General features: G+C 36.6%; 1 long non-coding RNA gene across 1 annotated transcript; it reads right to left on the bottom strand.

The window, feature by feature from the left end:
* Positions 1-2,424: 2,424 nt before the first annotated feature.
* LOC130563846 (uncharacterized) lies at positions 2,425-5,536 on the bottom strand. The gene is made up of 3 exons (XR_008964166.1): positions 5,327-5,536; positions 4,465-4,633; positions 2,425-4,380 (listed from the first exon to the last, which is right to left on the bottom strand). It is a non-coding gene; the product is annotated as an uncharacterized LOC130563846 (long non-coding RNA).
* Between the last annotated feature and the right edge of the window lie 18,509 nt (positions 5,537-24,045).

Raw genomic sequence — 24,045 nt, 5'->3', positions numbered from 1 at the left:
TGTGATTCCCATGGCAACTGAGCGAATGTCAGTTTAGTATTTTTTTTAGAGACGGGAGAAATCTGTTTCATCCCTGTTTCTGATTTCTCCTACGAGTTCCTATTATTTAAAATATTTGAACACCGAGTGCGAACTGCATTTTCTTCTGAATCATCAAACGGAGCGGCGAGGATGAACTCGTTCTGTGGCTAAACCCAGAGAGCAGCTCGTAGTCTTATGAAATATTCAAGAAACTCACTGTTGATTTAACATTCACGGATTTAAAATGCATAACTCGGTTTTTTTGACAACCGCAACATAGCGTTAGTCAATTTTGTTAACTTGTTAAAAATGAACTTTCCAAGAAGTCGATTACAGTAGCAGCGAAAAAAGTCCACCTGGGCAATGTATTTTGTCACTCCTAGTTTATTTTTCTGCCTTTTTTTATGTTTGCTTTTCGTCTGAAGATTTGCAGAACGTTTTATCATAAGAGGCCCCACAGGCCCTCTGAATAATAAATTGAACTCATGCATTAGGATATTAGCGATTTGTCATTTAAAGCAAGATGCTGGTAAAATGTAGGCTATACATAAAACCTTCTGATCAGGAAAAACCAATCACACCGCCTCAAAACACACCATTCTACACAACAAACCCTTTTATTGATCAGGTCATAATTACTACAGTCACATCATAAAGTACCTGGAACCGATTGGTCGTTCAGGTTATCGATTCTCTCCGACTCGCCTTCACTACTCATTGTATGACAGCTGTACAGTACTAGAAGAGATGAGCTCTGTTCTGCATGCCTGTACACCCACTTCCTTCCTATTTCATATTAATACTTTTTAGTTTATTTCGAAGTCATTTTTTGGACTGCACTTTTAGCTTGTGAAATGTGTATTTAACTTGACCTCAAATCCATCTTTATTATTTGTTCTTTCCCAGGCCCTTCTTTTTTTATTAGATTCATTTGCTCTATCTTAAACCACAGTTTTAAACTTTCTCTTTCTTTCAAACACACACACGCACACACACGCACACACACTTCTCTCGCACTGTTTTTCCATGTCTCTTTCTGTCTTTTGCTCTTTTTGCTTTCTAATGCTGACCTTTCCTCTTTCAATGGTGTTACTCCAGGGATGCCTGGGAAAGCACCAGCTGTGTGGAACGCTTCATTACCCAGCTATCTGCAGGCCCGTGACCCTAATGCCAGCCGCCCTCAGCAACTCTCAACACAGCAAACCTACCCTGACCCTGGCAAACCCTGCGCCAACTCTCGCCCTACCCCAGTTGAACCTGCCAGTCTCTAATTTTACAGACATAGATTCTTGTACGGGTGGGTGACTCCTTTTCTTTTGTAATTCAGTCTTAACTGCGTGACTGCAGATGTGGGTAATTAAGAACAAAAGCAAAATTACAGTTTTCCTTCTTTTGGAGATGTCAGGAGTGAGTTGGCGATTGACTTTTGGAAAATAAGTCACTTTCTACTGCAGGGAAGTGACTGTATAATTAGCACATGCTGTCTGATAAAAAGGCAAGATTTTTGAAGGGTTTGTTGATGTTATGGGTAAACATCAACATAAATGCCAGGTTATTTATGGTACGACCCCAAGAAGTTTTTCAACACCCCAAAAATTTAGATTCTGTCATTATTTCCTCACCCTCTTGTCATTTCAAACCTGTATGACTTTCTTTCTTCTGCAAAACACAAAAAATATTTTGAAGAATGTTAAAAAAAACATTGGTCCCCTACAAAATCAAAGCAAGTCAAATGGTTGTACACCCTTCTAAAATTTCTTCTTTTGAGTTGTGCAGAAGAAAGAAAGCCACAGGTTTGACATTACATGAGGGTGAGTAAATGATGACAGAATTTTCATCTTGGGGTGAACTATCCATTTCCGTCACACTTATGTTTGTGAATATTGTTGTATTTTATACTGTAGTGAACAAAATATCAAACCAAGTTTGCAGATGCCACTATTTTTGCCTTGGAATTATAACGTTCTGTCTGCATTCATTCTGTTTTGAGATAGTGGGCCTCATTTACGAAACGAGCGAAAAACTGGGCGTACGGTCGTTTCCACGCAAAACTTGGCATTTATCAATATGGACGTGAGCGGTTGCTACGATCCGTTTTGAGATAGGGTGAATGTCTCTGTATGCTTTACCCTATTGATAACTGAAAAGAAATAATGACAAATAGAAAGATTAGTCTTTTTTCGTTTAGTATATCAAATGTAAAACTAGATTCCGATGCGATTTCTTATTTTCATTATATTAATAAAGTATTTTCCTTTATAGCCTAATTATATGATCATTTAATTGTTTGAAATTACAAGGTTAATGGGTGCTTTGGTGTAAAAAAAACTTTCATGATCTTTTAGGCTACTTGATAATTTACCCCAATTAAAATGCACAATTAAATGTAAAACATTAAAAAACCTACACTGTAAAAAATATTCCGTAAATTTTACGGTAAAAAACCGGCAGCTGTGGTTGCCAGAACTTTACCGTCAAAAGTACGGTTGCAACGTTATTGGTTTTACGGGATTGCACCCACTGTACCGTATATTTTACAGTTGATAATTTTCTTTTTTACGGTTCATAACTGTCTAATTTACTTGTTTATGCTGTTATAAAAACAGTTTATACCTGTCAAATTCCAGGATTTACATTGTATTAATTACGGTTCATAACCATCTTTTTTACAGTTCAGCACTGTCTAATTTAAAGGTTTATGTTGTAATAATTACAGTTAAACTCTATAATTATTTGCTAAACATTCAGATTTAACCTTTAAGAAACTATTAAAATTACTGTTAAACTAATTGATAAATATCTTACATTTGCAAACCTAAATCAAATCATCAAAACCCATCAAAATCTATAAAAGACAAAGACATCAGTGAGGTCCCAAGTATCTTTAATAAAGACTGGCAGGCATTTAAGACAAAATATTAGTGCATTTTTCTGTTCTCGTGTTTCAACTGGTATACAGTGGTTTAATTAAAATCGTTCAGTCCAGTCTACATTTAAAGTGATGCTTCACCCAAAAATGAAAATTCTGTCATCATTTACTCACTCTCTTGTCATGTCAAACCTGTACTGTATATATTTCTTTGTTCTGCTAAACACCAAGGAATTTATTTGTAAGAATGTCATTTACCAAACAGATCTCATCCCCCATTGACTCCCATAGTATTTTTTTTCCCTACTATGGCAGTAAATGAGGGATAAGATCTGTTTGGTTACTGACATTCTTATAAATAGCTTCCTTTTTGTTTAACCGAACAAAAAATGTATACAGGTTTGGAAGAACCTGAGAGTGAGGAAATGACAGAATTTTCACTTTGGGGAGAACTATCCCTTTAAAGTGATACTTCATGCTTAAAATCAAAATTTCCCCATGTTTTACTTACCCTCACGGCATCCTAAGTGAATGTGACTTTCTTCTTGAAGAATAATGCAATCAAAGTAATAATACCACGTATTCTTTGACTTCCAAGCGGCAGAATGTGAGTGAATGGGGGGGATTTTTTGAAGCTCCAAAAAGTGCATCCATCGATGAAAGAAGAACGGCTCGACACGGCTCCGTGGTCTTAACAAAGGTCTTCTGAAGCGAATCAATGCGTTTGTTTAAGAGAAATATGCATATTGACAACGCTATTAAGGATAATGTCTAACAGCCGCTGCAGGCGAAAGAGAGGCTTGTTTTTCCGTTAAATGATGGCGACGAAAGCTCCCGCCCAGAAGAGGCGGTGTTTATATTGGCGAAAACGAAAAATGCTGTGTTCGTCACAGGAACTTACTTAGGGTGAAGACTCTGCGTCATTTGCCGGAGAAACAAGCCTCTCGCTCGCCTGCAGCGGATGTTGGACATTATCCTTTATAGCGTTGTCAATATGTATATTTCTCTTAAACAAACGCATGGATTCGCTTCAGAAGACCTTTGTTAAGACCACGGAGCCGTGTCGAGCCGCTCTTTGATCAATGGATGCACTTTTTGGAGATTTAAAAAATTGCCCCCCATTCACTCCCATTCTACTGCTTGGAAGTAAAAGGATACGTGGTATTATTACTCTGACTCCATTATTCCTCAAGAAGAAAGTTACATTCACTTAGGATGCCTTGAGGGTAAGTAAAACATGGGGAAAATTTGATTCAAGCCTGAAATAACCCTTTAAGAGATTAAAACTTGGAAACAGTCTGTAGGCCACCTTTACAAAGTCTCTCACCCCGAGTATAAACTTGGAAACAGTCTGCAGACCACCTTTACAAAGTCTCTCGCCATTCATGATCAGAAAGGTCAGCGATTAGGGTGAAGACTGGGAGTAGCTTTTTGTTTTTCTTTTCCACCTCCTTTATTCCCTTTCTCCGGATTGATGATGAAAAAAACACCTTGAAAAGAAAAAAAAAACATTTATAAGTCTGTAAATTAAGCTACACCGTAATGAATCTCCCCTCCTAAGTCTCTTTACATACCTTTGCAGGAATTCAAGCACTGACGCCAGTTCAGTAGGGTAGTTAATTTTGGAGCAGTAATAACTGCAGAACATTAGGCAAACAGCAGAGATGAAAGAAGTGATGTCATCATTCACAATCTTGCGGTCCACAGCTAGCATGAATCGGACAGCAGCATAGCAGGAGGGTCCTGTAGATACATTTCAATGCAATATACATAAATTTATGAACGTAAGATTATTGTGTATTTACATATACAGTATGGCAAGAATATTATACAAATTGCAGTTTATTTAGTACTGCCCTGAAATAACCATTTCACAAAATAGATTTTAGAAATAATAGAAATAAACCAGTTCTAAAGTTTAGATTTGTGTAAACCGAGTTATTAATCTGTGTTGTGGAATATATGTAAAAACATATATTATGTGGAACAGTTTGTTCTGTGCAGAACTAATTAAAAATTGCAATTTGTATGATTTGTATCTTATTTCTTAAATTGATAGTTCACCAAAAATTAAAATTGTCTCAGCATTTACCCTGTATGACTTTCTTCTGCAGAACACAATTTTGAAGAATGTTGTTAACTGGCCCCCATTGACTTGTGTTGGTTTCGTGTCCATACAATAGAAATGAATGGGTGCCACTGCTGTTCGGTTACCAGCATTTTTTTTAATATCTTCTTTTGTGTTCTAGTTTAAAATGATAAGAGGGTGAGTAAATGATGACAGAATTTTCATTTGTGGGTGAACTATCACTTTAATCCCTATCATTTTGCATACTCTGCAAGGGGCATGTAAACTTATAAACTCAACTTTATAGTTAAACATTTAATCATTAAAGCTTTAGGGTTCTACTGTATATTAACAAAACGTTCACTTACCACACACACAATAATGCAAGGCGTCACAGGCAGGTTTTCTAACTCCACATCCTTTGCCAGGCTTGTCTCTTCTACATAATGGAGGAGCTCCTCTTTCTCATCAAAACAGGAGAGAGGTAGAAGAATCATGCCTTTCACATCCTCTGAGCAACCATTTCTGTACTCTCAAAACTTCTAGTTTTGTGACAGCAAGGGCATGTGGAGTAGCAACACGTGACTCTATTTTGTTTACGGTAAAAATGCACACTTGAACACGCACCGTGGTTTAAGGTGAAGTTTGTTATGTAAAACATGCTACCTAAGGATTTGCACTGATATCACACAGAACTGACAGCTAAACATTTAAACTACGTGAATAAATACACACTCTACTACGGTTTCAAACACATAAATTATATTTCACAAACTGGGCAGGACATCTAGAGCTTGCGAGTTTTACTACATCCGCTGCCAGACATGTTTAAACAGTGTAGCCTACATGCTAACTTACTCGTATTTAAAACGATGCACTGCTTGATTCTATTTAGCAAAAGTATTTAACAAACATATATTTTACAGAGTATTTCCACGGATCAAGAGCTCTCACGCTTTAGGACTTGCAAGTCTGCCTACATGCGCTGGCTAGTTAAATATGTTTATGCGCCGTGAAAACAGTGTACATTCTACTCGTGTTTAAAGTCACACACTGCTAAAACCGTTAAATCCAACTTACCAATATGCCCAATGCCATACACATATATATATAATATATATATATATATACACACACACAATGTTTCCACTGATTTGTAGTTCAGCTCCGACAGTGCTTCATCAGAATCGTCACTGTTGAAACGCGGGAACGCAAACTTTACGTTACTGTGTGCTCCGCGCCAATGAGTTTTCAACCAATCACATCCTTTGTTCACGAAGCCAAGGCGCAACGTATATCTTGATTGGATGATGCTTAACGGTTATGTTTTAAATGCTTGTTGAGTTGATTGCTTTACCATAAAATACATTCTTGAGTTCAGAGACAAAAAATTAGTTTCACACAATCTAAAAATGTAAAAGCACTGCTAATTACATAAAAACAATATTTAAATTATCAAAAGTGACAAATGTCAAGGTGAAATTTTTTGGGGGGTTTAGGCAGACAATTTAAGCTAAACAATGTATAGAAGTCATTATATTACAACTTTACACAGAAAAAGATGATTTTATAACACATTAAAACTGGTTTAAGTGCACACTGCACAGGGGAGTCAGATATGTTTATGTAGCCTATTTGTAATAAGAATATTTTTAAGACGTTCTTTTTTTACGGCAAATAATACAGTGTACTGTAATGTTTTACTCCAATAAACCGTATTTTCATATGTTTTTTACCTGTTAAATGTACGGTCTTACTCCGTAAAACTAATTACAGCTTTCTACTGTAAATTCTACGGGTTTCGCATGTTTTATGAAATACGGTTTTATACTGTAGCATTTATACGGTATTTTACTGTTAAATCTACTGACATTTTAATTACAAGCAATGGGTAAGTTTACCTATTTGCAAGATGATAGCTTCTTCGACAAATATGCATTTGGATGAAAACAGAAAACAGATTTTTTTTTGTGCGATCTGCGATGTTCGATGGGGTGGAACACGCGCACTGGGTCACAGCTCGAGGTTGCCTTGCTTTGTGTGGCATGTTCCAGTCCCGTTTGTGGGGGCTGAAGACCGCTGGTCCTGCCTCTGACAGATCTGAAAGAGAAACAAACATAAAACTGTGTGTGCTTGATTTAAGCAGCCTGAAATGCAAGATTAGCAGCATTAGATTTTAAACCTTTATCCTGCTTAGAAACATGCATCTGTCTCCAAGGCCACAGACCATTTTTTCTTCACCTAAATGAAGAAAACTGTATAAAAACATTTACATATACAAATTATTCTATAATTGCGCCTAAAATTCTCAGTAAATTATATCTACATTAATCTACATTACATCAAACACATTAATGTAATTTAAACAAAGTTTTTCAAGACTGAAGTCAGATTCATTTTGTTTAAATTTAAATGCATGGTAATACTTTACAATAAGGTGATATTAACTAACATTAATAAATCCATTAGCTAGCATTAGCTAACAATGAACAATTTAGTTTTTCAGCATTTATTCATCCTTGTTAATGTTAGGTCATGTCAATACAGTTATGTATGTTAGTTCATGGTGCATTAACTAGTGTTAAAAGTGACAACCTTTGATTTTAATAATGTATTAGTAAATTCTAAAATTAATATTAATTAATCTTAATTAATGCTGTAGAAGTACTGTTCGTTGATAGTTCATGTTAGCTAATGCATTAAATAATTGTTAACAAATAGCACCTTATTGTAAAGTGTTACCAATAAAATAAAATAAAATATTTACAAAACATAAATATCCAATAAAAAAATACAAACCTCAGCTGGAGTTCGGTTCACTACACCAACGCTGTTGACAATAGCCATCTCTTTCCAAACTGTTTTTTTTACTTCCTTTGAATCCGCTTTTCAAGGTTAAACTTTCATTTCTAAATCGGAAAAGTTCCTCTTTTTGCCGGATTATGTTTCTCCATGTCGCAAAATCTAGGGGCGAGGCGTCTACACTCTGAATTTATAGGGGCGTGATATTTAAATTATGACCGATTTAATCCGCCGCATTTATCAAGGTACGATCATTCGATTGGCGGCATATGAATGTTTGATGAATCGCACTTAAACCCTGTCGTAAGACGATTTCTGCGCACGGATCTGTGCTCGTTTCTGCATTACATTGATAAATGAGGCCCATTGAGCTTCAAAGGTTTTGCATTCCATTTGACTTTGTAAATAAAACCTTTTTGTTTTCTAAAAAAATCCCAAAATGTACACTTTTAGCAACTTAAAGCAAAAACATCACATAATGTAAATAAGTTGTCACAGAATAAGAATATGTAAGTGACTCAATTTTTACAAAAATGTCAGATAGAACCTTATAATTTGTGACAATTTTCTTGTCTAATGCAGTGACTCTCAGACATAAAGTGTTGAAATATTTATCTGACACTGTATGTGTATGTTTACGTTAAAGTGTTAAAAAGGTTTTTTTTCTTTCTTGGATAATTGAAAATACATCATTTGCATGAGGTGAATGGGTCTTTACGGAAATGACTATACAATTACAACATCTGAAATTAAAACCAGAAGTCTTTGTTATGATTCACACCAGGCTTTATTGAATCTAAATGAAAGAACTACAGATTTTACGTTGTGAAATAAATACTTTGCTGTTTAACAAAGACTTTTGCCTTCCTAGGTATAAAAAATTATACTATATAAATGTTGATATAGAGATTTGGTTTCATGTTCAAAGGATACAAATGAATCTTTGTTCAGTCTCGGCGGGAGTGTTGGATTTCCAATCAGAGCCTATATTGAAACGTGCTATTTCACAAGTACTTGAATACTGCACATGGACGAATATCGCACAAACGAAGCGCAGGGACACAGTCTGACTGGTCGCACAGTTGCGTTTGTTAGGACGCAGAAAGAAAGATTTCAGCTCCGTAATGATCGGTAAGGATGAGTCATTTCTTCTGTTGGATACAGAGTGTGTTAATTGAATGCTGTGAAATAAACATCTCGCAATTAGCACTGTATTAATGTTCGTGGATAAACATGATAATTAAAAGTGTCGAGCGTGGAAACATTACAGGAATGAAGACTTCACACCCAAGAAACATGCTTTACCCCATTTTTACTTCCTCCATCTGGCTTATGAAGCGTATATTTTAAAATTTACAAGAGAAGAGACATGCATGATAGAATGTAAAAGAAATCCAGACAGAGCGATAAAATGTTCATTTGCAATAATAAATGCATGAAGAGTTTATATATTGGTATATTTCATGCATGAACGCACATCGTGCCATTACATAGCCCTGTCTCATTTCTAATGTGCTCTCGGTTGATGCATTAGAAATGGTTAGTTGAATGAGATGTGACTACGTATAGTTGGTTGCAAGCGCAGGTGTCTGTGCACATGCACTTGTTTAACAAAAGAAGCACTTTTAGGATGCAATACTGCATCTGGTGTGTAGTCAAGTGCCTTGACACAGGTTATGTGCGTGAACAGGTTATAAGCTATGCTACTAGGCCTATTATGCATATACACATCTCATATGAATTCGTGCGATCTCACTTGTACATTTTAGTATGATTTGCTTCCGCACCAGTTACATTAGGGTCAGGGGTGGGGTTAGAGGGTTGGGCTTCAGTATTGCTTTTTTCTAGTCATCGTACGTTTTTGTACGAGTCACATGTACAAATTAATACGAATAAGCCACCTCGTAAAATCTCTATTTTCTATCATTCATTTTTTTTGTAAATCATTATTGGTCATCCTTCATCTTTGTCTGTAGGTTTTGCAAATATTAAACCAATAAAAAGGTTTAAAAAGACCTTTAACACAATGTTGAATTAAAAAGAAATAACAAATTTTCAATTTATATACTTTTTGAGAGACAAGGTTTCCTCTGGACAGCAAAGATATACTGTATAGGGCTAACAGTATGCTACATTGCTGTCACATGACCTTACTAAATTGCTTGCTCATTCATAAAATACATCAATTTTATGAATTTCATCAATTTGTTTTGCAATTCTTTTGCAGAAATACAAGGAATGTGTAGTATGCTATTCTGAAAAGAACCGCAGAGAGTAAGAGACAGACTGGGTTAGACAAGGGTTTAGACGAAAAGACAAAGGACTCACCTCAGCCATCTGTGGTGAACCTGATGGAGCAGGTGTTCACTTGTCGAACGGGGCCAGGTGGGAAGCAGCTGAGACTTACTTCATCTCTGTCTCCTTTTTCATTTTTCTTCAGTTTTGCTTTTTTTTCGGTATTGTGAAGCCAGTTTATATGATGAGTGTATATGGCAATCTACAGTTTCAAAGTAGTTTAACTACTGTCAAACTGCCCTTTAGAAAAAGAAGCTACTGTACTAACACAAAAGCTACTGTAAGTTCTGTACGCTAGAACTGTTCATCCTCTTCATGTTATATAATTGTCAGATAGGATTCAATTACACTATTTTGAAACCACTACTGTCACAGGATTGAAAAATGTAGTTAGGTTAGCACTGTCTGTATTTCTAGTCAAGTCTTGCAACATTGCTATTTTGTCATTGCACATTTAATCGTTTGTTCATTCAGGGCCGGTGCTAGACAAGCGTTACTTTGGAGGCAGAGTTTCATTTCATTCCAATTTGGGCAATTAAAGGAAAGGTCAGGTAGAGAAACAGATGGTTTCCTTAGAGCACCGATCCCACCCCAAAGACACAAAAATACAGTTGACATTTCTGCACAGTCTCCAGCGGACCCTATTAAGTGTGTCAGGCAACGAAAGAGAAATTAGCCAACTGATAAAAAGCTACAACTAGAAAAGCATCCTATACTGTGCCAGCGTGTTAGATGTTGATCATGTTAACTCAAGGAGGCAACAGCTAGCGTTGAAGTAATCATTTTTCACATGGTGGGCGGTAATGACTTTGAGCTAACGAGAACGCGGTTGTGAGGAAAAGCAACAAAACGTGCAAAGGGAAGACAATTCGAAAATTCAGATGATGTAAATTTCAAATTTAAATGTTAAGGCAGTAGGGGCAGGAGGTAATGATGACATTGGTGGCTAAATGTGAGAGCCCAACGGGAGGCGGCGAGTGAAGAAGAGGCATACATTTCTCCTCGTTAGGCGATGGATAATTAAAACAAAAGGGAGGTAGAGCCGGTTCAGAAAGGCTCACCGGAGGGAAGGCGGACAGAGCGTGTCTTAGCGTAGGCTAGACAGCAAGCAGAACGTTGTCTCCGCAGAGCAGCAGGTAAAAGATATAGAGCTGTTAGTCAGAATCCTGCCTGAGGGCTCACGGACGTTCCTTTTTTTCTGCCTGTCTCTCTCCCTCCCTCTCCCTGCGCTTCCATTTCTTTCCTTTTCTCTATTTCAACTGCGTAGCTTTATATGCTTGGCTCCGATGAGCTAATTTAGCACAGTTAGGGCACACGATTATTCTTTCTGGCGAACAGGTACCACGGTGAAGCTCGGCGGAGGGGGTGCCATCCAGGTCTCTGAATATGAAGTGGGAGTCGTGCCACCTCCATTCTCCATGGTAACCCTCGCCACGTCCAGCCAGCCAAATGAGGAGAGAGTCTGTGTGTGGGTTTCTGGCTTTGATCCACTCGTTAGAGCCACGGCAGTGGCCGCATACTCTTAACCGTTTTAAGTGATAGACAATTTGTGCCTGAAAGCTATGATTTGCGTGAAAAGATTAGCATAGGTAATTACATCAGAAGCATCTTTGTTTTTTTCACAGCACATATTCTGACATTTCAGATTGTTGCATCTGTGAATCCCTGTCCGGAGATGCACAGCCTGTGGTAACTGAGGTAACATCGCCACATCATTTCCCAAGCTTTCACAACACAAATAGAGTCTGTCATATTCCTTCCATGTTTAGAAGATGTCTGGGGGACAGGTGGTCTCTAGGTTCAGGGAAATATGAATAGAGACTTCAAGTAATAGTTCATCCAAAAAATGAAAAATGTCATGATTTACTCAAGCTTCTGTTGTACCGAACCTGGAATCTGAAACCGTGACATATCTGGCATTCCACTGTGGAGAAGAAAAAACATTTTAATGTTTAAAAAAACTCACTTTTTTCCCACTTTTTCCGTTTTAAGTCAGGGATAATCTGTAAAAATAGGACACAATGTAGTATGTTAATATAAAGGAATTTTCAGTATTGATTTTTTTTACAACCGTTTTTTTTATTTTGTGTTTTAGGGTTAACAGAAATGTCTGTAAAAAAATAATAATGTCCTCCTAGAAAAAAAATAGTTTACTTTTTTTAACAGTACAGTTTGTTAGATCCAGCCCTTGCTTTTATTACATTAAGAAGAGTGGTCAATTTTTTAGTTAAAACCAAACGTTTTAAAGCAACACCTTGTAATTTTTAGACCTTAAAATAATATCTATAGAATTATTTCAGTGGTAGAACAACTCTTAACTGGACAAATTCTACTCCAGTTACTACCTGAGCAGACTCATAGCAACAACCAGACTCTGTAAGTTCTGTGTTTGGGTCGGTATACATAGCCCCGCCCATCCCAACCTGCGAAAGACTGCGACATGGTTTCCAAACAACATTTCTTCATTCGCCGATTCCATCAGCTTAGTCAACAAATTCATGTGTATTGCGCTGCCCACGGGGATGCTTATACAGCGACATTATTTACAACACTGGTAACAGACAATTGCGCTTAGCAACCACACGAGGGAACCCGAGAGCAAAAGTTGTATAGTGTTGCTTTAAAACATGAAGCTAGAGTAATGACAGAATTATTTTTTCAGAGAACTATTCCTTCAAACAAATTGTAACCTAGACTAGACTGTATAATATATAGAGCGATGTGAGGAAAGACTCCAGGGTTGTAAAGAATTTGATCTCTCAGTAATGTGTGGACATTAATTTTATTAGGGAAAACCCAGTAGGCTATTTTATTATCCAATTACCCTTTAATCCAGAAATGACCTTGACGAACTGCACATCCAGCTGTGCGCCATATGTCATTAACACTCTTCAGGCTTTATTCTGACGACAACCGATCCCAAATGCGAACGCATGTACACATGAACGTACGCACGGCCATTTCATGTCTGAAAGCCAAATACCCCCTCTCAAATCATATGTATCATAAAATTTTATTGCATACAGCCGAGTAGAGAAAGTACACAGTTGTTTATAGTAGTGTGCTTGTCTGTGTAAAATTATGAGTACATGGGTTTCTTGAGAGGAGTACGAAACTATACAATTAGCTCAAACAGGGTTAGTCAATATATGGAACATTAATAAATGTGGTTAGCTGAAAGGCTGTGTTCGCCTCCTCAGAGTATTTGTGTTTCAGATGGAGTAAGAAAATCTGAGCTGTGGATTAGTAGGTAATGCTTAAATGAAGCAGCATGAAAAGACAGCTTTTAAATGTAGGGTTTGAAAAGAAAATCTACTCAAGCTGAGTACTTGAGGAACGTGATATTCACAACCCATTTTACTACCATAATTTGACATTTTTTCAAGCAGAGATGTTATATCAATTTAGTTTGCTTTGGTTTCTACTTTGTAGTAGTTAGTGAACTGCTTTTCTTTATAAAACATTGCTTTTGGGGATTAAGGCTTCAGAACCACCGAGGCATTTTACGCGGATGAAAACGGCAGACGCTCGCTAAAAACACCGGCTGCAGGCACTTGGATGCCGCTTTTTTCAGCCTAGGTGCATTGGTTACTATGATACACTAAGCGTGGAAAAAACACAGAGCGTCGGCGCTGAGCATGCGGAAACAATTGAAAAAACATGGCGACAGAAGTGCCTCTGTGGACACAGCCCTCAAGGTCGTGTTTATATTTAAGAATGTATCATAATGCCTTTATTCGAAATTGTTATTTGCCATTAATAATCTTCTATAAAGATTAGTGTTAAGGCTAAAATACACTACAAGACTCAGATCTTGCCCAGATTTTTAGTCTGGACTTGTTGCAGATATCTGTGCCAGTCTGCAGATTTTATCATTTAGTGTGTTTCTATCTGAAACTTTCAGTCTGCAAGTCGTGTCTAGTTAAAAAAAATCTGTTCACATTTTAAAAGTCTTGTATTCCAGCCATTAGTTGTTTTCCTGTAGCGTAATTGGTATAGCGCTTATATTAATAACCATGAGTTCTGTTGCAGGAAAAACACATTAATAAATCACATACCTTGTAATGCATTGTAAGTTGCTTTGGATAAAAACATTTGCCAAATGCATAAACGTAAATTACAAATATTGTTTACGTTCAAATATCGTAGATTTTAATTCATGTTGTCTTTAAAAGAAAGTTAAGCTGTTATTATTGTCTTTTGCTGTGATCTTCTCACTCCATCGGGTCAGAATGTAAAAAAGTGCTTTCACTTCAATAAGGTCTCAGCTGTTATTCTGCATCTTGAACTCTGGGTGGCCAAATTGTGTGGACCGCACAATGAGTCCTCTTTACAGAAAGAGATACCCACGTTTCCCATCATGCCCTCCATCTGGCCTGCCCCCCCCCAGCAGGTGGCCTGAGGAGGCAAATGTGTTTATTTATTTATGTGTTAAGTTTTAAATATTACCTTCTGTTTTATATAGCAAAGGTAAGAGACTGAAGTGTCATGTTTTTTCCCGTATTACTCTCTACGTGTTTTTCACAACTTGCCAATTTCTTTTTTCATTGAAATTTTTTATTTAATTATAAGATTACATTTTAGATGGGAAGAGTGGATTTGGACTGTTTCTGTTAAAAAGGAAATCAAGTATTCATTAGTCAGCAGGAGGTGCAAATACAGTACACTGTGCTTTTTCTGTTTAGAAGTACAGCAATGGGAAGTTCTGTTAGCCGGAGCGGATTTACACATTAAATGACACCGAACGACTGACATTATGCAGACGCTCCATTCATTAGAAGCACTAATCACACACAATAATTAAGCAGATAATAATGGCACTTCACAATCTACAAAATGAAAACTGCCTCTTATCTTTAGGACCCGTAAGCGTTTTAATGAAACTGTGCATTCATTTTTATAGCAAACCTGGATTGTACTACACACTATTAAAAATGCCACGTCAATGTCTAGATGTATTGCCGTGATAAGAGCTATAATAACTACAGTTTTAAATGCAACCATCAAGCCTTTATTAAGTGACTTTAAAAAACTCTTTCAATTTCATAGGGGTTAATCATACACAGCAGTAGCATGGAATTATGTCTTATGGGGGGTCCCCACCATGAGATGTTTTTTGGGGGGGCGGGACCAAATATTAAAATAGTTTTATTTTATTGATTTTAAAATAGTTTTCTAAACATAAAAATAGGGGTTTCATAGGGGTTAATCATATACAGTAGTAGCATGGAATTATGTCTTATGGGGGTCCCCACCATGAGATGTTTTTTTAGAAAACTTAAGTTTTTTTAGTCTCAGCTAAAAAAAGCTGAAAAAAGCTTTAGAAAACTTTAAAGCTATTGCCGTAAACAATATCAGCACTTAAATTTTTAAAGAGACATGAGTCACCTAAAAACGTAATACAATTCATTATTGTAAATAATTTATTCACAACATTTACTGTATCTAATCTGCACAAATTTTAGATTTGTAATTATTATATTATTTAAAAAACATCTAAAGGACCCACTAAGCCTATTTTTTTACCTCTTAAATGGCTCCCAGACATCACTTTTGACTACTATTAAAAAAAGACTTATGAGTGTGCTGCATAGTAGTCAAAATTGGCATTCTGTGTTTGGTTACCACTGACATAAACGCTGTATTTTGGAATATGGATTCAGACACCGGCTAGTATTGTCAGAGGTAAGGATGATCAGTGCATAAGCATCCAAATAACATTCTTTTCCATCACACAAAACTATCATATGAGTTTAGAATATAAGACTTATGATAACTTATCTGCTTCCTGTCATTTTTTGTCCTTTAGGCCACTATTAACTGTAAAAAATTGCATAATTATTCAAAAATATTTTACTTTTGTGTTTGACAGCAAAAAATAACAGCACACAGATTGGAAACAGAATGAGGTTTTTAAATAATTAATTTTAATTTTTAGGGAAACTTGTCCCACTGGAAACATACAAGGTATGTGCATTTTGCATTTCAGTTCATATATAGCAGGCGTTCATACAGGCAAACCCGAAATTATGATTCATACGTTGGCTATGACATCAGTATATGTCAGCAAGAGGTTAAATAATGTCTGAAGTAGAATACATTTTGCAACAAGACAGAAAACAAATTAAGGTCAAAAGAGAGGGTTGGAGAGGGAACATTTGTATGTCGTGTCTCGCTAAAGTAAGTGACTTTCCTCATTTTTCAGATTGAATTTTGTTACATCCTGTCATTTTCTATAAACTGCACTGCCTGCGTTTTCATGGTAATGACTTAAAATAATCATAGTTTGCTGGGGCTGGAATTGTGCACTGACCATGAGAAACTCTGCAAGAACTAAAAGAAATGACAAAATGAGAGAGTTTTTTTAAAAACTTTTTTCAGATACTTATTGCTATTCAAGCAGTTTTTTTGTGATTATGAAACATAATTTCAAATCAATTAATCAAATCACAATGATTTGCATACATAATTGTTAAGAAAATGTCCTAAATGAAGATTATAAATGATGAAAATGTAACATTAATAAAAATGTTACATATCCTTTTGTGAAAGGTTAAAGACTTTTAATTAAATAGACAATACGAAAAGTAGCGGTAATAATCAATATTTCATTTATTTTTGTCTATTTTGGCCTGCAGTCCATTTCATTCAAAACTTCTGCTTGCACAGGATACTATCTTACATAACTAGGTTTTATCTCCAATTTAACTTTTCTAGCTTCACTGTGGATTTGCAATACTGTATCATGAATATACAGTATTTGAAGCTTTAAATTAGTTTTATGGAACAAAATTCCTTATAAACAAATTTTTACTATTGGAACATGAATTATATCATTTTATTGCATTATTTTGACATAATTGCTCACACTCATTTAACATGTTAAAGTTGCATCTGTTTAGATTTTTTATGAATAATACTTACAGGTACTTACAGGTTTTTTACATTTGATTATAAAGATCAAAACAGGTTTTTGGTTGTATGAAACTTCTCTCCACAGTTACTTGGCTCCCTGTTGTCGTTCTTAACCTTCCTAACTTCAATATTGACTCACACAAAGACCATTTGCCCTCTTTGTGTGGCCGTCACATTCTAGCTGGCTGGCAAACTCTCATGACACATCTATCACGGTATACAGCTGTATGAGTGCACATTAATTATCGCATCACTCTTTGTAGTGGAGGGAAATTACGACGGCGTCCAATGAAAAGTGGTTGAGTGATGCACAGATGGAGGCGCGATCCTTCCACCAACGCCTTGAAAGGTTCCCTTAATTAACAGCCAGCTCATGATGAAGAGATTCGGCTCTGGCAAAATCTGTAGCCCACAGCTGCCCAGAACTAATTTTACAGTGTAGCCGTTTCCCAGAAATAATTAATTTCCCTACATGAATCCAATTGGAAGGCTACAGTAACCTTTCAGCATGACTAGAAGACGATCCTTTGCATGAAAGCGCGTGAAAAAATAGTGTCCAAATTTGGCTAATTTACATGTCATCCACATGCAAGAAGTACTTTGGGGTACAAAAATGTATTTATGCAAATAAATGGATTAAACTGTGCTTGCTCCAGAAAAAGAAATGTCAACAGCTTATAGCCACAGTGTGCCTGAGCGTCAACAGCGAGAGGTAACTTATGCACCTGCACGTTCCAGATAAATTCTGCTGTTTCTGTATTGTTATCCAGAACGAGCGAGCCCGGCTCACGTAGAGTAACGGGGGAAATGTACAGTTTGGCTTTGCTAATTTAAATTTAGAGCTGCCTAATATTCACTTTTATTTTCTGAGCAGAAAAATGATTAGCATCAGCAGAAATGTTGAACTTGAGTTACCTGCTTTTCTTTTCCCCGTGTCTCTTGTGTCTGCTGCTGTGAAATTGCCTGTTGTAACTGATCGGTTGATCTTGTTTAGCAGTATTTATAGATTTATATGTCCAATTCAATGTTTTATGCACATACTGTACATTGACATATTATTGTTGTGTATAAATATGCAGGATTTGTACTGTTTGTACCCATTTACTTGCATAAACTAGCAAATATAGTGACATTTCTCTGATTTGGAGAGTAGTGGAGAATATAAAGAAAGTCATAACCACAAGTTTCCGGTGGGCGCTACTGTAAAAATGAAAGTGGGTAAAACTTCCGGTGAAGCAGCGGAAGTAGTGGATTGTACTAATTGCAGTGTTAAATAACTTATTTTGATGACAGAAAATGAGTCGGTGATTCATATTTTTAATTGTAATACTGATGGGAATCTATTAAAAAATAATTTCGAAACTGATGAGCAACACCAGCTGTTTGCGGCTGCACTTACAACCAGGCGAAGTTATTTCGCGTCATAAAAAAAGAGAGTTCACAAAAGGGAGTTTAAATAGATTAGTATGGTCTTCAATAAAAACGCAAGACTGTAAACTGAAGACTGGATTTACAAGGATTCTTTACTGTATTTTACCGACGTGTTGTCAAAATCTGTTGGAAAATATCACATCATGTGATGTGGACTTGGACTACATATCTCATCTGATTGGTGTACAGTAGGTATTTCTTCCACTTATCGTCTTTTTTAACAAAACGTAGAGAGAATGTTTAAAAATGTATAAAGGCAGCTTTAGCACGTTATCTTTAGTATCGTTAGAATGTTTATCAGATTAATGGCCAGCTGTAAATACAACAGCTTTGTGATATGTGCATGCTGCCCGTGCATCCCTTTGCAGTTCGCTTTTCAATAGAAACAAATTAAATTGCTCATTGGTTTACAGTCACAACAACCGAATCAATGAAGTTGCTAAATATCCGCCGTCAAGTATTAAAATCATCATCTATTCCTATATAAAGTAGTGTACAGTATGTTGATGTAGTTTATAAGTGCTGTCAGTGTGTAAGATCACATTCTGCTGTAAACGAATGACTTGAAATACAGTAGAAACACGGCACTTTACATTGAACCGGAAGTTTCTCCCATCTTTCGTGCAAAGCGTCATGAGGCGTAGGAAACTTGTGGATAGATTCTTGGAAAAACTGTTTCAAAGCTGTATCTATATAGGTATATATACCTTTCCCTAATTCACATCGGTAAGCTTTATAATTTGATTTATAATTTTAGCTGTCAGGTAATTTCATGGAAGTGTCAGTTTTACTTCATTTAAAGGCGGGGTAACCGATTTCTGAATTACGCTTTAGACAACTGAGTCGGGCCGAGTACCAAAACAACCTTTTAGCCAATCAGCAGTAAGGTGCACAGTGCACAGGACGGACATTAGCCGAGCCGAGCGCTGACGAAAGCGAAAGATGGGGGTAGGGGTGTGTTTGTTTTGGTGATTTGAACATCAACAACGGCTAAGAAAAATCGGACACCCCGCCTTTAAATTTCAGCCCACGCAAATACATAAAGTACACTGCAGTTCTATGTTTTAAACAGAGATGGCAGTATTGAGGCAAAAGTTACAAATTGAAGCTGTAAAGAAGCGTTTTAAAAAACGTTCTGTATAGCAGTGTTGAAGTCTCGAGACTCGGACTCGGTCTTGAACTCGGTCTCGAGACCCTATTTTAGTGGTCTTGGTCTTGTCATGGACTTGTGTGCATTTTGACTCGGTCTCGACTCGTACTCGAACATGTTCGGAATTGGACTTATGCCCGAGTCCACTCGAGTCCCATCAAAAATATTAAATACATTGAAAAGACATCCCTTTATGGGCCAAAAATGAAAGTTGTTTCTATAGCTTTTCATGGCGTCTCCTGATTGTCTAATATTGATGTCCAGTCTGTACAAAGTAAAAACTGGTTGAAATTTTGAGTTTACACATGGAAATAAATTAAGTGAGACGCTTTGAAATAAACTGAGTTGAATGATTTGAGTGCAGTAAGATAGCAAGCAACCATTGAATCAAAGTTATGATTTGTCAATGTTCATTGCAATGAATCAGTATCACTTTTGTACCTGCAAAAATCACCATTATTGTGATCTTTTTTTAGCTTTAGTTGAGCTCTTGGCTCTTCTATTTTAATGTTAAATTAGGTTTCCTTCAGCCATAACTGTGTGTTAAAATAAATTAGTTGTAGCAAAGAGATGACTACTTCTGAATGGTAATGCATGCATTTTGAAATTGTTTAGATCACTGTTAATAATTGGGTTTGGTTTATTAATGTGTCAGCTCTGTGGATCTGTAGTTTGATATACTGTGATTTTTTAGGAATTAGCATATTCGCAATCTGTTAAACCACTTTAACACACAACGACATCAAGAATCTGCATATGAAACTCAAAAATGGTGACAATCAACAAAAGAAAGCTTCATGCTGCAATGCATGCTGGGTGATCTGTTTATCTGAATTATTTTGACGATTGTCATCATTGTTGAGGGTTGTATGATGAGGGTTGATGTCAGTGAAATATGTTTGTTTATTTTCTCTCAATACTTGTGCATTGACCAGCCAGAGCACTCAGACCAGTCATCAATTGATCAATAATGTTTAAAACTAATACATTTTATTACAGCCTGACAATTTCCATGAGAACAACCCTAACTTTTGTAAAAGTCTTTCACAGTGCACAAGTGTTTTTATAACACTATTACATGACCTGAACGAATTAATTTAACAAAAGTCAAGGATCAAGAGCCTAACTAAAGCAAACACTGATCACAATAATGGTTAATATTGTGGGTAAAAAACTCATTTCACAGAGTCTCATTTCATTTATTTCCATGTGAAAACTGAAAGTAATCTGATAAACTCCAGATTTGAACCAGTTTATACATTGTACCAAGGTCCCCTGTACGTCAATATCAGACGTTCAGAAAACGTAATAATGGGCCAATAAAGGGACGTCTTTTTCAACATCAAAAGATGCAGAAAAGACGTCTTTTGGACATATCTTTGGTCAGGGGGAGTCATAATTATAATAAAATTGCCTTTACAACACTTACTATGTGGCCTTTTTTACCCTCAGCTAATAATATTTTTAAACTAATATCAGTCGTAAATAAAACACAGTGTACATGCCATGGTATATTTAATGCACTGAGCACTCTATGAGCTAGCTGATTGATGTTATGCTAACCTCGTGTAACACAACAGGACACAAACAGTTTTATTGTTTCCACCAAACATTTAACATATTCTTGAAGATTTCTATAGGTCTCGTCTCAGATCTCTTGTCCTAGGACTCGGACTTGACCCTCTCTGGACTCGGACTTGACTCGGACTCGAATGAGCTGGTCTCGACTACAACACTGCTGTATAGACAGTTTAATCGGACTCACACGGCTGGCCCGAAATGAACAAAGTTTGGTGGTAATATAATAATTTATTTATTAATCTTATTAAATTGTTTTAAATTGCAAACTACTCAACAGGTATTTATTCTTTGCAGAGGTTTACCGGAAGTTAAGTTTGGGCCACATAACGTTTGTTTATGTTGTTGTAGAAACCATCTGTAGACAATTGACATGGTACACAGATGTTAGACAGCATCCCTAGCAAATGTAATACGTGTTTAAGGAAAATAATGTTATTTTTGTTAAAAATGAAAAGAGACACAAAAATCACAACCTGCATTACTGATCAGAAGATCATTTTCGTTTGGTAGGGACACGTTCCTATCATATAAATCTGTACGCTTGTCTCTCTGTTCTTTTTTCCCCTCCTTACTTCCTCTGAAACCAAGCAGGGCTGGATCTGCCATTTTACTGCACGATGTGATTTTCTGTTGACTAATTATGCAAAGTCATCAGCAGGGGGATGTGGAGCTGAGCTTGGCTCGCGGACAGCTGAGCCAAATGGTTCTTAGTCAAGGCCGGCTGGGAGGTGTGGAAAAAAACGAGAAAGGAGGCTGTCAGATTGGTATGTGACTCACCGGATGTCTTTTCAATCTGAGGCTGGAGTACGACCTTTTGAGAGCCCTGTCCACCCACAGCAATCCAGTAATACCTTCCTCAGATAATAATTTCTTGCTGTGTCTGACTGTCGTTCACGCACAGAAACACAGGATCATAAATAAGTTCACCCTGGAAGGATCGCCACGGGGAGAGAGAGAGAGTGGGGAGAGGGAGCGTCAGAAGTAATAGAGAGAGGACGGAAGAGAGAGAAAGAGGTTTGTGAGGCCGTTCTGAATTTCTGTGAAGAGCGCTCCATGTTGTTCATCATAATGTCTGGAGAGGAAGTGATGCATCTGTGCAGTGGTCCTGAGCAGAAGTCATTTCGTTTCCAAAACGAAATTCTGGAGTGAAATCTGTCTCATACCACTGTTCATACTGTTGGTTTTAAAGATTCCCCTGAAAATATTAAGTCATTTCATATAACATACAATGTTATTTAACAGTTCATACAGTAGTGACAGCAGCCAAAAATTAAATAGATTACATTTTTTTATTATCTATTACTGAAGATCAAATCTATAAGAACCAATGTTTTGATGTCAATGATGTTGAATCTGGATTTTAGTGAAAAGTGGCTTCGTTCAGAAGTTTTAAACAACATAATGTCAGTACATTACTGGATATACGTTTGGGATCACTTACTCATTCTTTATTTATATATATTTCCCACATTTTAGAATAATAGTTAACCCTTCAGAACCATTAAGTAACACAATTGTAACGGTGACTAAAAGCATCCAAAATAAATGAATTCTATTTCATATTTTAGCATCTTTAAAGTATAGTCACCTAGAATTTGCAAAGTATTACACTTGGCATTTTATCATCCAGCTTCTTGAGGTCTCAACTGAGGAAGAGTATTGAAAGAATTTGCACCTGTGCTGAATTCTTGCTTTTTATTCATTATTTGGTCTAAGAAATCCATTTCAAAATTATTTTTTGAATTAAAATGTAGTTTCTAATAAAGAAAATGGAATATGTTGGCACAGTTATATTTTTGTCTACGAAAGTAATTTCAAACCCTGAAACATACACCTTCAGATGAAAAGATTTTTAAGATCATGAGAAACTTTTTATTCAAATGATTCTAAATGTTTAACCAGTATTTGAATTTTTGGGAGAGGAACTATTCCAGATGTCAGAAAGCAGCTCTTTGTTGTGAATCATAGTGTGAATTTCATCTCATTTACTTTATCTTTCAGTCTTCAAACACAACAGCGCTGCTGATGTTGACCAAAACCATCGCAGCGTTAAAATGAGTCACTTCAATTATTGTCACTAAAATATAAAAGAAACCGGTCTGAAATTGCCTTATGAAACGAACCGCAATACACAAATTATTTTAATAATACCGCATGTCAACAAATCTTTCAGCGACGTAAGCTTATACAAAAGCTGTCTAATGAAAAGAGCTGCCCCAGGCAAGCTAAGCAGTATATTAGCATTGAAAAGTGATGATTACAATTATCATTGTTACTTCCGCAATTTCGCAACGGAAAAAATACTTCCTTTGTTAGCTTTGAAACCCTTTTAAATTGGAGTTGGAGGATTGTCAACGCCGACATCAATGGTGCCGAGTTTACTCTAGTGGGTAAAGTGAATCTGGGATTCTTTTATTATGTGTGTTCCACACGCACATCAGTCCGACTTTAAAGCCGAGTCGTCATGCATGTTTTATCAGAAGCAAAAGAAAAGAGACAGGAACTCGGATGCATCCACAGCCTGGCATGGCCTTCATCAAACTGAAGCTTTGAAGCGACGGCCGTGATCTCCGTGTTGAGTTGCAGCAGCTTGGATGTGTCTGATGACCTTCTAATCATGGAGCGCATGAACAAATCACACCGTATTCTGATTCCACGGCTCAAAGTGTTCTGGCTGATGGTTCACTTTTCTGTTCACCCACGGCCGACTTCATGACTACATCTGAAAATTTCCACCGTTATTCTCGGGAACGAATGAGTTTTTTTAGCATCTGTAAGTGCACAGAAATCTCGGTCTTAAGGGACAAAGAACACATGGAGCAAACTCATTAAAAGCACTATGTTTAACATATTTTATTGCACAATTCTTGAACTTATCTTTGAATATAAATAAACAGGGATTGAAGGAAAAGG

Source organism: Triplophysa rosa, linkage group LG13 (genome assembly GCF_024868665.1).
Source record: "Triplophysa rosa linkage group LG13, Trosa_1v2, whole genome shotgun sequence".
In the NCBI taxonomy this organism is placed as follows: Eukaryota; Metazoa; Chordata; class Actinopteri; order Cypriniformes; family Nemacheilidae; genus Triplophysa; species Triplophysa rosa.
The sequence above is the reverse complement of the archived record's forward strand: the minus strand, read 5'-3'. Positions and strand labels throughout refer to the sequence as shown.